An 11,541-nucleotide genomic window follows, 5' to 3' on the forward strand; every position below is an offset into this window, starting at 1 on the left:
AAACATGCTCGGAGTGGTTCAGTGACAGACCCAAGGTCTCAGAGCTAGTAACTGGCTGTGTTTGCATTCAGATGCGTGTTCTCTCAGCTGTCCCATGTGGGGTTTCAAATTCTGATCCACTTACTTTCTTTTCTACTTTTAAGGATTCATGTGATTACAGTAGATCCTCCCAGGAAGTCCAGAATAATATCCCTATCTTAAATTCAACCCATTAGTAACCCTGATTATATCCCAAGTCCCTTTTGCCCTATAAGACAATCTTTTCAAGATGGTGGTATTTCATTATATTCACATCACAAGGATTAGGGTGTGTATGATCTTGGAAGGTTATAATTCTGCCTACTGTACCATCTCTGAGAAAATATGAGCCCCCTAGTCACCACAATATTCTCAAACTGACTGCTATACTTGTCCATTTATCATCAACAAAGTACCAAGAAGCATTCTAGTCCATCCCCTGTGTGCCAAATATGTTTTTCCCTATCCTTAGTGTTCAAAGCATCAGAAAATGAACAGGGCCAATAACCCCTGGCAGGACTGTGACTCATTTCAGCATCTGCTGGTCTCTTGGCACAAATACTTTAAAGTGACTGGAGACAGCCTGGATATAAAGTTTAATGAAACACTGGCTATGTCCCCTTGTGGAAGAATTCCCACTCTGGGAACTAGGATACCTAGATAGGCACAGTCCAGTGTTGCAGATTTTGGAGGCACAAAATCCTCAGTGGGCCACTGGAAGCGATGGTAAGTAAGGCCACTCCTCCTTTCACCCTTAGCTTTGGGGCTCAGGTATTCTACCTGCTGTAGTACAACATATGTTTTAAGTCTTTGAGGATGTGTACTAAGTCTCATCCTTGGATAAAGTCATTTCTAAATTGTCACCTCAGCTTAACCTTCCTAAAGCCATTCCATTACTATATCAAGTGAGCAGCTTCTGGAAGGTGAGGTATCTAATAATGCACCCAGCTGCATTTCCATTTCTTTAAAATGGGTTCCTTGTAGGATATTGAAGAAAGAAATTGAGGAAGATATAGATAAGTGGAAGTATGTACCATGTTCATGGACTGGAAAAATTAACATCATTAAAATGTTCATATTACCCAAAGCAATCTATAGATTCAACACAATTTCTATTGCAATACCAATGGCATAGAACAAGTATTCCAAAATTTTATATGGAACCAAAAAAGACCCCAAATAGCCTCAGAAATCTTGAGAAAGAAGATCAAAGTTGGAGGAATCACAATACCTAATATCAAACTATACTACCAAGCCATTATAATCCAAACAGCCAGCTACTAGATAAGAACAGGCATATAGATTAATGGTACAGAACAGAGAGCCCAGAAATCACTCCACACCTTTAAGGTCAATTAATATTTCACAAAGAAGGCAAGAGCATATAATGGAGTAAAGACAGTTTCTTCAATAAACAGTGTTGAGAAAATTGGACAGGTACATGAAAAAAGAAAAGTGAAACTTTACTAGACCAACTTATACCATACACAATAATACACTCAAAATGGATAAAAGATTTAAATGTAAGTCACGAAGCCATAAAAATCTTAGAAGAAAACATAGGCAATAAAATCTCAGACACCTCTTGTAAAAATATTTTTGCTGATCTATCTCCTTGGGCAAAGGAAACAAAAGAAAAGAATAAATAAATGGGACAACATCAAAGTAAAAAGATTTTTCGCAGCAAAAGAATCAACAAAATGAAAAGGGAACCCACTGAATGGGAGGACATATTTGCCAATAATACATCTGATAAGGGGTTAATTTCCAAAATATATAAGGAACTTATAGAACTCAACACCAGGAAGATAAGCCATCCAGTAAAAAAAAATGGGCAAAGAATCTGAATAGATACTTCTCCAAAGAGGACATACATCTGTTCAATAGAAATATCAAAAAATGCTCAAGGTTACTAATCAATCATCAGAGAAGTGCAAATTAAAACAACAGTGAGGTATCACATCACACCTGTCAGACTGTCTATCATCAATAAATTAACTAATGACACGTGCTGGCAAGAATGTTAAGAAAAGGGAACCTTCATGCATCACTGGTGCAGCCACTGTGAAAAACAGTATGATGTTTTCCAAAAAAATTAAAAAAATAGAACTTCTTTTTGGCCCAGCAATCCCACTTCTGGGTATATATTCTAAGAATTCCAAAGCACAAATTCAAAGAATAGATGCACCCTTGCTGCCGGGAGCTGGTCCATCCTTGCTGTTTCAAGGGACCTGACATATATGGCATATTGTTCTTTTACTTTTTTTTTTTAAATCTTTATTGGTCAGATTATTACATTTGTTCCTCTTTTTTCCCCCCATAACTCCCCTCCTCCCAGTTCCCACCCCACCCTCCTCCCTCACCCCCCACCCACTGTCCTCATCCATAGGTGCACGATTTTTGTCCAGTCTCTTCCCGCATCTCCCACACCCCTTTCCCCCTCAAGAATAGTCAGTCCATTCCCTTTCTATGTCCCTGATTCTATTATAATCACCAGTTCATTCTGTTCATCAGATTATTTATTCACTTTATTCTTAGATTCACTTGTTGATAGATGCATATTTGTTGTTCATAATTTGTATCTTTACCTTTTTCTTCCTCTTCCTCTTCTTAAAGGATAGCTTTCAGCATTTCATATAATCCTGGTTTGGAGGTGATGAACTCCTTTAGCCTTTCCTTATCTGTGAAGCTCTTTATCTGACCTTCAATTCTGAATGATAGCTTTGCTGGATAAAGTAATCTTGGTTGTAGGTTCTTGGTATTCATCACTTTGAATATTTCTTGCCACTCCCTTCTGGCCTGCAAAGTTTCTGTTGAGAAATCAGCTGACAGTCGTATGGGTATTCCCTTGTAGGTAACTGAGTTTCTTTCTCTTGCTGCTTTTAAGATTCTCTCTTTGTCTTTTGCTCTTGGCATTTTAATTATGATGTGTCTTGGTGTGGTCCTCTTTGGATTCCTTTTGTTTGGGGTTCTCCGCACTTCTTGGACCTGTAAGTCCATTTCTTTCACCAGGTGGGGGAAGTTTTCTGTCATTATTTCTTCAAATAGGTTTTCAATATCTTGCTCTCTCTCATCTTCTGGCACCCCTATAATTCTGATGTTGGTACGCTTGAAGCTGTCCCAGAGGCTCCTTACACTATCCTCGCATTTTTGGATTCTTTTTTCATTCCGCCCCTCCTGTTGGGTGTTTTTTGCTTCCTCGCATTTCAAATCATTGACTTGATTCTTGCGCTCCTCTGGTCTGCTGTCGGGAGTCTGTATAATATTCGTTATTTCAGTCCGTGTATGCTTAATTTCTAGTTGGTTCCCCATCATAACATCGAGGGTCTCATTAGTTTTCTTGTAGATCTCATTAAGTTTATCAGCGGCTTCTAAACAGTTCTTGAGAGACCTTAAAAGTGTGGTTCTGAACTCTATATCTTCCATTGACAATTTTGTCCTCTTTCTTTGTCTCCGCATTTTGTTATGCTTTCTTGGTGCACCCCCTAGTGGTCTTTGTGTGCAGTCCTCCTGTAGTTAAGCCTTGATTGTTGTAGCTAATACCAGGGAGGGTTTAACCTCCAGGCCAAGTGGCTGTGAGAATCAGCTGTGTCTGCAGTGAGAGAACTTCTGTCCTCTAGGGAGATGCTAATCTCGCCTTTGCCTGAGGCTATCCGGCAAATGCCTGTGTGCAGGGCTTGGGCGGGGCGGGTCGCACAGGATCAACAGGGTGGGCCGGAGAGAGCAGTTATGGCGGCTCTCAGTCCTGTCCCCAGGGGCTCTGCCTCTCTGAGTCCCAGCACCCGCTGCAAAGCTCAGAGAGAAAGCTGCACTCGCTCTGACCGAAGCCAGACAGTCCCGCTTCTCCCGTTTGAGTCTGGGTCCCTAAAGACTCGCCCGGATCTGGAGCTCAGAGTCTGCGACTCCCTCCCAATTGAAAACGCCAACTGTGCCCTCCGGCACCAGCCCGCTCCGGGCACTCCGCACCTCAGAATTTGACTTCAGCACTGCGCCTCCTCTGAGTGTCCGTATGCGTTTCTCTTTCCTCCTAGTTGTAGGACTTCCACTCAGCCAGCGTTCCTGTGGTTCTGGGTGATGTCCGTTTCGTCTTTTAGTTTCACTTTTGAAGTAGTTGTTCAAGGCAGCAAACTCCGGCGTTAACCTATGCCGCCATCTTGGTTCTCCCCAAGATATTTTTCCCTGTTCTTAATATGTTTGCTCACCTTCTTGGCACTATATGTTTTAACCAAGGTCACCTCTCTGAGAAAGGTTGTTTCCCCAGGTAGGGATTTTCCCCTGAAGTTAGGGAGGGAATAAAACCCCTTAGCTAAGTGCCAGGCGGGTAATTAATCACTTTAACTACGAACAATCAAGCTTAAGCTACATAATCTTTACTCCCTGGAATGGAGATAAGAAACGCCCTAACCTTTGGAATAGAGATTGATAGGATTGGAATCAACTGGTATAAATACAGATGTAACAAGACAACAACACACAGAACCTAGACACAGAACCTACACAGAACCTAGAGACAGAAGAACTTCGCTGGAGAGAACATGGCAAAAGATCCTGGACAGAAACTGGCAACAGAACCTAGAGACAGAACCTAGCGAGAGAACCTGGCTGAAGAACCTAGAGACAGAACCTGGCTACAGAACCTGGCAATAGAACATGGCAAGAGAACCCAACCATGCTGATCAACTGAACGCTGCCTCTGAGTCTTTCCCTCTTCGCTGACTCCATCCACACCTTTGGGGACCCCTGGACCTGCTGGGGTTGGACCCCAGCACCTTGCAGCATTATTTACACTCGCCAAGATCTGGAAACAGACCAAGTACACATCAGTAGATGAGTGGATAAAAAAGCAGTGGTACATTGACACAATGGAATACTAACTACGTGGCTGTAAAAAAGAAGGAAATCTTACCTTTTGCGACAACATGGATGGACCTGGAGATTATTGTGCTAAGTGAAATAAGAAAAAGAAAATACCACATGATCTCACTTATGTGTGGAATCTAATGAACAAAATAAACTGACGAACAAGACAGAAACGGAGGCATGGATACATGAAACAGTCACAGAGGATGGGGGAGAGGAGACTGAATGAAAGAAGGTGAAAGGATTAGCCAAAATACATTCATACATAATACATAGACACATAAAATAGTGTGGTGCTACCAGAGGGAAAGGTGGCTGGGGTCTGGGTGGATTTGGGCAAAGTGTAGGAAATGGGGACAGAAAGATACTTTGCCTGGGGTGACGGGCACATGCTGCAGTGGGCAGATGATGTTTTATTGAGTTGTATACTTGAAATCTGTATGGTTTTGTGAGCCAATGTCACACCAGTAAGTTAAATTAAAAAAAAAAATGTGTTCCTTGCTCTGATCTCATATAGAGTCACATGTTAAATAAAAACTCTATAAGCACTAAAGGTCTGAAGACAAAAGGAAAACTCATACTCAGAATGTGAGTTAATTCCAGTCAAGATAAATGGCTTATCTTTCCAGGGCAGAACATTTCTGATGTAATTAACTTGCCTACAAGTAACTGATTGACTGCCCAAGGGAGGCATCCTACTGGAATTTAGCGCTTATCTCTGTCACTGTCATTTGGACATCCAGCAGATGTAGGCAGATTAGCGTTGGTGATGAAAATCTACATTCTTGGGTCCACGTATGGCCTTGATTTTCCCAGCCCTTTCAAACATCTGTGATATTGAATCAACCAATGCATTTCTTTACACAGCTATTCTACCCTAGTTCAACCCCGGAAAAATTTCACTAGTTGTACCACTATAGCAAACCAAGAATTACATCCACTATCACTGTTAATAATCCTCATGGGCAGCTGTGAGGTATGTAACTTAGCTCCAAAATCCCATTTTAGAGTCTGATTCCTTGGAATACTGTTGACACTCACAGTGACACTTAGGTGGGTTTCCCAGGAAACAGGTGATCTTTCCAAGTAGAATTTTTTTTAGGTAGAGGGCTCTCAGAAACAAAGCTAGTGGGAAATGGAGGGAAACAAACTGAGCCAAGAGAGAGAATGAAATGTGGTACTGCAGCAATAAAATTCTCAAGGTGAACTCGAACTCAGAGTGCTCTTTAGAGTTTCCATGATCAGGATAGGGTATCAGCTTAGTTCCCATAGTTACCAACCATTAGATTCTGACTACTCCTGGGAAGGGGATTTACCTTGAGTGAGGCTGCTACCTTTGCTGAGAACAGTTGCTAGAGGGGACTCCAACCCTGAGACATTAGCAGCTGATTCTCCCTGTTGCTGGGAAGTAAGATCTTTAATCGGGAATGGGAATGTGGGCAGCAAACCACAATATATAACACCTCTAAGTCAGAGAAAAGAAGAATAATTTTGGAGGTATGGGAATTTTGAAAATGTTTATACTTATTTTGTGTAATTATTTAACTTTCCCCAATCACTTTGGTTACACTTACACAATGGAATACTAACTACATGGCTGTAAAAAATTAGATATATCTCAAATAGGGATTGGCAAACATGTGTAAAGAGCCAGATAGTAAGTATTTTAGGCTTTATTGGCCATATACAGTTCCTATTGCATAGTTTTCTTTTTCCTTCTTTGTTACAACCCTTGGAAATATCAGAACCACAATTTTCTCTTTAAAACCGGTTCAAGATATTTTATGCAGGATGGCTGAAGACTGAAATTTCCTTAAGCTATTTTGCTCTTTGCTCATAACTCTAACTTTGAAGGCTAATAAAATGATTCATTCAGGCTGCCACACAAACTGAATAACTGCTCAGTGTGCTAGGATTAACAGGTGACACAATTTTCTGTGTCAGGGCATAGATCTTGGGCAGGAGGGGAAGAGAATCTGTGCTTTGATGTTGCTGCTAAGAGGCTCAGATTTATTATGAAGCCCTCCTTGGATAGAAAGACCAACCGTGAATTTATCAAGAAGCCTGCAAGCATTCTTAAAGTGATTTCTCTGCATCTCAAACAAGAGTCTCATATAGGTGTCAAAGTTAACCGAGACAAAATGTCAAAAATCTGAACATGAGGAATTTTTGTGTGCAACTAAGTGATGTCATTAGCCTGAAAATGTGTCTTTCTACTTAAAATGACCTTCCAACCAGATGATTTTTCTGACCTACATTTTTTACCTTAATAGTCCCATTTGCTTTCTACTTGTCTAAATGCTGGTTTGGTTTTCATTCATATGTGCCAAAAAATAAATAGGCAAACAATATTTCTTACCTTTTAGACATCATCAATAAAGTTATGAGAAACTTCTGCTTCTGCTGGTGAAAAGCTTTGATTAACTCTTCTTGGTAAACAACTAGGACATCACACATGACAGCTAAATGTCCAAACAACACTGAACAGGCAAGATTCTTGCCAAGTAACTAGTTCTAGAATTTGGGCTGCAGGACTGAGCTAAGACTAGTTCCTCTACCTGAGGCACCTAGAAAAGAAACAGATTCTAGGAGAGTGCTGAGGATCTGGCCAAGGAGACCGAGATCAGCCTTCTGGTCAACTGCAGGGATGTTAATATGACAAATGTAAGGACCAGCATTCATAAAAAAAGGAAACACAACATGAATAGAATTGGGAGCAAAGCAAGGAAGGTTACAGGCAATTTTTAATGAACATAAATGGAACTGAGATCAGAAAATGGATTGAGCTGGCTTAAAGGTATCAGAGAGATAGGCAAAACCCCAAAAATATTAATGGTCTTTTTAGGATACACACTGACATATATAAAATAATGTGTACAATTAAGCACTATCAAATCATTAATATTCTTAAAAGCACCTACTTCTTTGCCAGTCATATTCAGAATACTTCTACATGGTCTTGTTATATTATACAGAAAGAGACAGGGTATAATAACCACATGATCTCATGCACTAGACATGGCTGATTGGTGCAGTAGTACCTGACCCCAAACCAGGCAAACATTGTCTAGCCAGCAACTACAAAAATTTCTTTCTTAAGAAATACATAGAAGTGTCAAAATGAAGTTCAATCCCTTTGTGACTTCTGACCAGAGCAAGAACCGTAAAAGGCATTTCAATGCACCTTCCCACATTCGCAGGAAGATTATGTCTTCTCTTTCCAAAGAGCTGAGGCAGAAGTACAATGTTCAACCCATGCCCATCCAAAAGGATAATGAAGTTCAGGTTGTTTGAGGACATTACAAAGGACAGAAAATTGTCAAAATAGTCCAGGGTTACAGGAAGAAATATGTCATCTACATTGACATATGGGAGAAAGCTAATGGTACAACTGTTCATGTGGGCATTCACCCTAGCAAGGTGGTTATCACTAGACTAAAGCTGGACAAAATCCACAAAAAGGTCCTTGAACATAAAGCCAAATCTTGCCAATTTGTAAAGGAAAAGGGCAAATCCAAGGAAGAAACAATTGAGAAGATGCAGGAATAAAGTAATAGTATATACAACTTTCATTAAAAACTTAAAATGAAAAAAAAATTATACAGGTTTCAGGTGTGCAATTCTATAATACATTGTCTGTATATTGTATTGTGTGTTTATGACCCCAAGTCAGTCTCCTTCCATCACAATAATTTTTGATAGGCTTAGAGTTAACTTCACTCATAGTTTATAATTATTCAAAATCATTTAATATATGTGTTCCTTTTATCTTTATTTCTTCTTCTTCAAATTAATAATGATTATCCTCTACTGTATGCAAGAGGAAAGCTAGAGTATATATTTATTTATGAAATAAAATGATGTTTAGCTGAGTTATCAAAAACTGAGTTAAATAGGTAAAGTTAAAAAAAGGACAATTTCATTATTTTCATGATGAAAAGGAGAAAATTGGATAATTTTTCTAGGAGAAAAATGTCCAAAGGGAAAATATGCTGTCTTAAGAAAAATCCTATCAAAGTTTGTTGGCTACAACATGAAAAATATCAAATAAGAAAGAATAAACAGAAATTCTAGTTGAAAAGTAGGCATTTCCAAATTTGTTTTAAAGGTCCAAATTCTGCCATTTACTTATCTTGATACCTATTGTTATTCCTTTTTTTTCCATCTTTCAGGCTTTGTACTCTGTATACCCTTGGATAGCTTAGTCAGTGGTATATATATTTTGATGGTTTATTAAAAATATTAGGTTTTATAATTATACTAGAGGCCCAGTGCACAGATTCGTGCACTGGTGGGGTTACTCAGCCTGGCCTGTACCCTCTTGCAATCTGGGACCCCTCAGGGGATATTGGACTGTTGGCTTCAGCCCGATTCCTGTAGGCCAGGGATCCGTGCACCAGGTCTCTGGTATGCATATAAGATCTTTGGTTAATCTCTTCCCACACTATCCCCCCGCCCCCTTCCCTCTGAGATTCATCAGTCTGTTCCATGTTTCCATGTCTGTGTGTTAAGCGTCTGCCTTCTGGTGGTCAGTGCGCATCATAACTACTGGTCAAACAATTGGCCGGTTGCTTAGGCTTTTATACATATAGATATCAGTTTTTTTCTGTTTTCTTGTTTTAAATTGAAGTAAAATTGGCATATAACATGTTAATATCAGTGTACAACACAATGATTCTGTACTTGTACACATTACAAAGTGATCACCACAATAAGTTTAGTTATCAACAGTCAAAGTACAACTGATCCCCTTCACCCATTTTACCTGCCTCGCAACCCCAATTTCCTTTGGTAAACACCAATCTATTCTCTATATCTATGAGTTTGGTGTTATTTGGTTTGTTCATTTTTTTAGATTCTACATATAAGTAAAATCATAGGGTGCTTGTCTTTCTCTCTCTGACTTACCTCACTTAGCATAATAACCTCAAGGTCCATCCATGTTGTCACAAATGGTAAGATTTCATTCTTGTTATGGCTGAGTAGTATTCCTATCTATGTATATAAAAGCCAAGCAACCTGAACGGCGGAACAACTGGAACAAACAGTCACTATGATGCTCACTGCGGCAGCCAACTGGCCCAATGGGGGCCCCAATCGCCCCCCCCAACCTCCTGAGGCCCCTCCCCATGCAGCCCCGCCCCCAATTGCTTCCCCTTGGGGGCCCCTTGCCCCTGCCACCCCCCACCTGTGCACAGATTCATGCACCAGGCCTCTAATGTATATATATGATATCTTCTTTATCATTCATCCATCAATGGATATTTTGTTAGCTATTGTAAATAATGCTGCAATAAACAGGGTTGAATATATCTTTCTAAATTAGTGTTTTCATTTTCTTTGCATAAATAACCAGAGGTGGAATACCTGGATCATATGGTAATTCTGTTTTTAAATTTTGAAGAAACTTCTTACTATTTTACATAATGGCTAAACCAATTTATATTCCTACCAGTTGTGTACAAAGATTGCCTCTTCTACACATCCTTATCAACACTTGTTACTTCTTGTCCTTTTATTAATAGCCATTCTAACAGGTGAGAGGAGTATTTCCCTAATAATGAGTAATGCAGAACATCTTTTTGTGTGTGTGCTAGCCATCTATATGTCTTCTTTGAAAAATGTCTATTTAAATCCTCTACCCATTTTGTAATTGTGTTGTTGTTTGTTGTTATTGAGTTGTTTAGTTTCTTTATATATTTTAGATATTAATCTCTTAATGGCTATATGATTTGCAAATATTTTCTGCCATTCATAAGGGTGCATTTTAATTCTCTTTATTTTCTTGGCTAGTGTGATGAACTCCCACTTGTTTATTTTTGCTTTTAGAATCAGACCCAAAAATTCAACGCCAAGACTGATAACAGGGAGCTTACTATCTATGTTTTCCTCTGGAAGTTTTGCAGTTTCAGGTCTTAAATTCAAGTCTGTGAAGCATGAGTTTTATTTTATTTTATTTTATTTTATTTTATTTTATTATTTTATTTTTTTATGGGCTCTCTATTCTGATCCATTGATCCATGTGTCTTTTTTATGCCAACACCATGAAGTTTTTATTATTATAGCTTTTTAGTATATTTTCAAATCAGGGAGCATGATACCTCCATCTCTGTTCTTCCTTTTCAAGATTGTTTTGGCTAGTCAGGGTCATTTGTGATTATTTTTAGTTATTTGTTCTAATTCTGTGAACACTGTCATTGGAATTTTGATATGGATTGAATTAAATTTGTAAATTGCTTTGGGTAGTATGAATAGTTTAACAATATTAAATCTTGCAATACATGAGCATGAAATATCTTTCCAATTTTTTTGTGTCTTCTTCAATTTCTTTCAAAAATATCTTATACTTTTCAGTATAGAAGTCTAACCTGCTTGTTTAAATTTTTCTAAGGTTTTTTATTATTTCTGATGAAATTATAAATTGAATTGTTTTCTTATTTTCTCTTTCTGATAAGTTTGGGATTAGTGTATAAAAATGCAACAGATTTCTATATATTGATTTTGTATTCTGCAATTTTACCAAATTCATTTGAGTTCTAAAACTTTTGGTGGGGTCTTAAGATCCCATTTGCTGGGGTCCAACCCCAGCAGGTCCAGGGGTCCCCAAAGGTGTAGACGGAGTCGGCGAAGAAGGAATGACACGGAGACAGCATTCAGTTGATC

At 38.9% G+C, this 11,541-nt stretch overlaps 1 pseudogene; it reads left to right on the plus strand.

Annotated features, from left to right (window-relative positions):
• Positions 1-7,997: 7,997 nt before the first annotated feature.
• Positions 7,998-8,475, plus strand: LOC118670268 (annotated as a pseudogene).
• The last annotated feature ends 3,066 nt before the right edge of the window (positions 8,476-11,541 follow it).

Source organism: Myotis myotis, unplaced genomic scaffold (genome assembly GCF_014108235.1).
Source record: "Myotis myotis isolate mMyoMyo1 unplaced genomic scaffold, mMyoMyo1.p scaffold_m19_p_15, whole genome shotgun sequence".
Classification (NCBI taxonomy): domain Eukaryota; kingdom Metazoa; phylum Chordata; class Mammalia; order Chiroptera; family Vespertilionidae; genus Myotis; species Myotis myotis.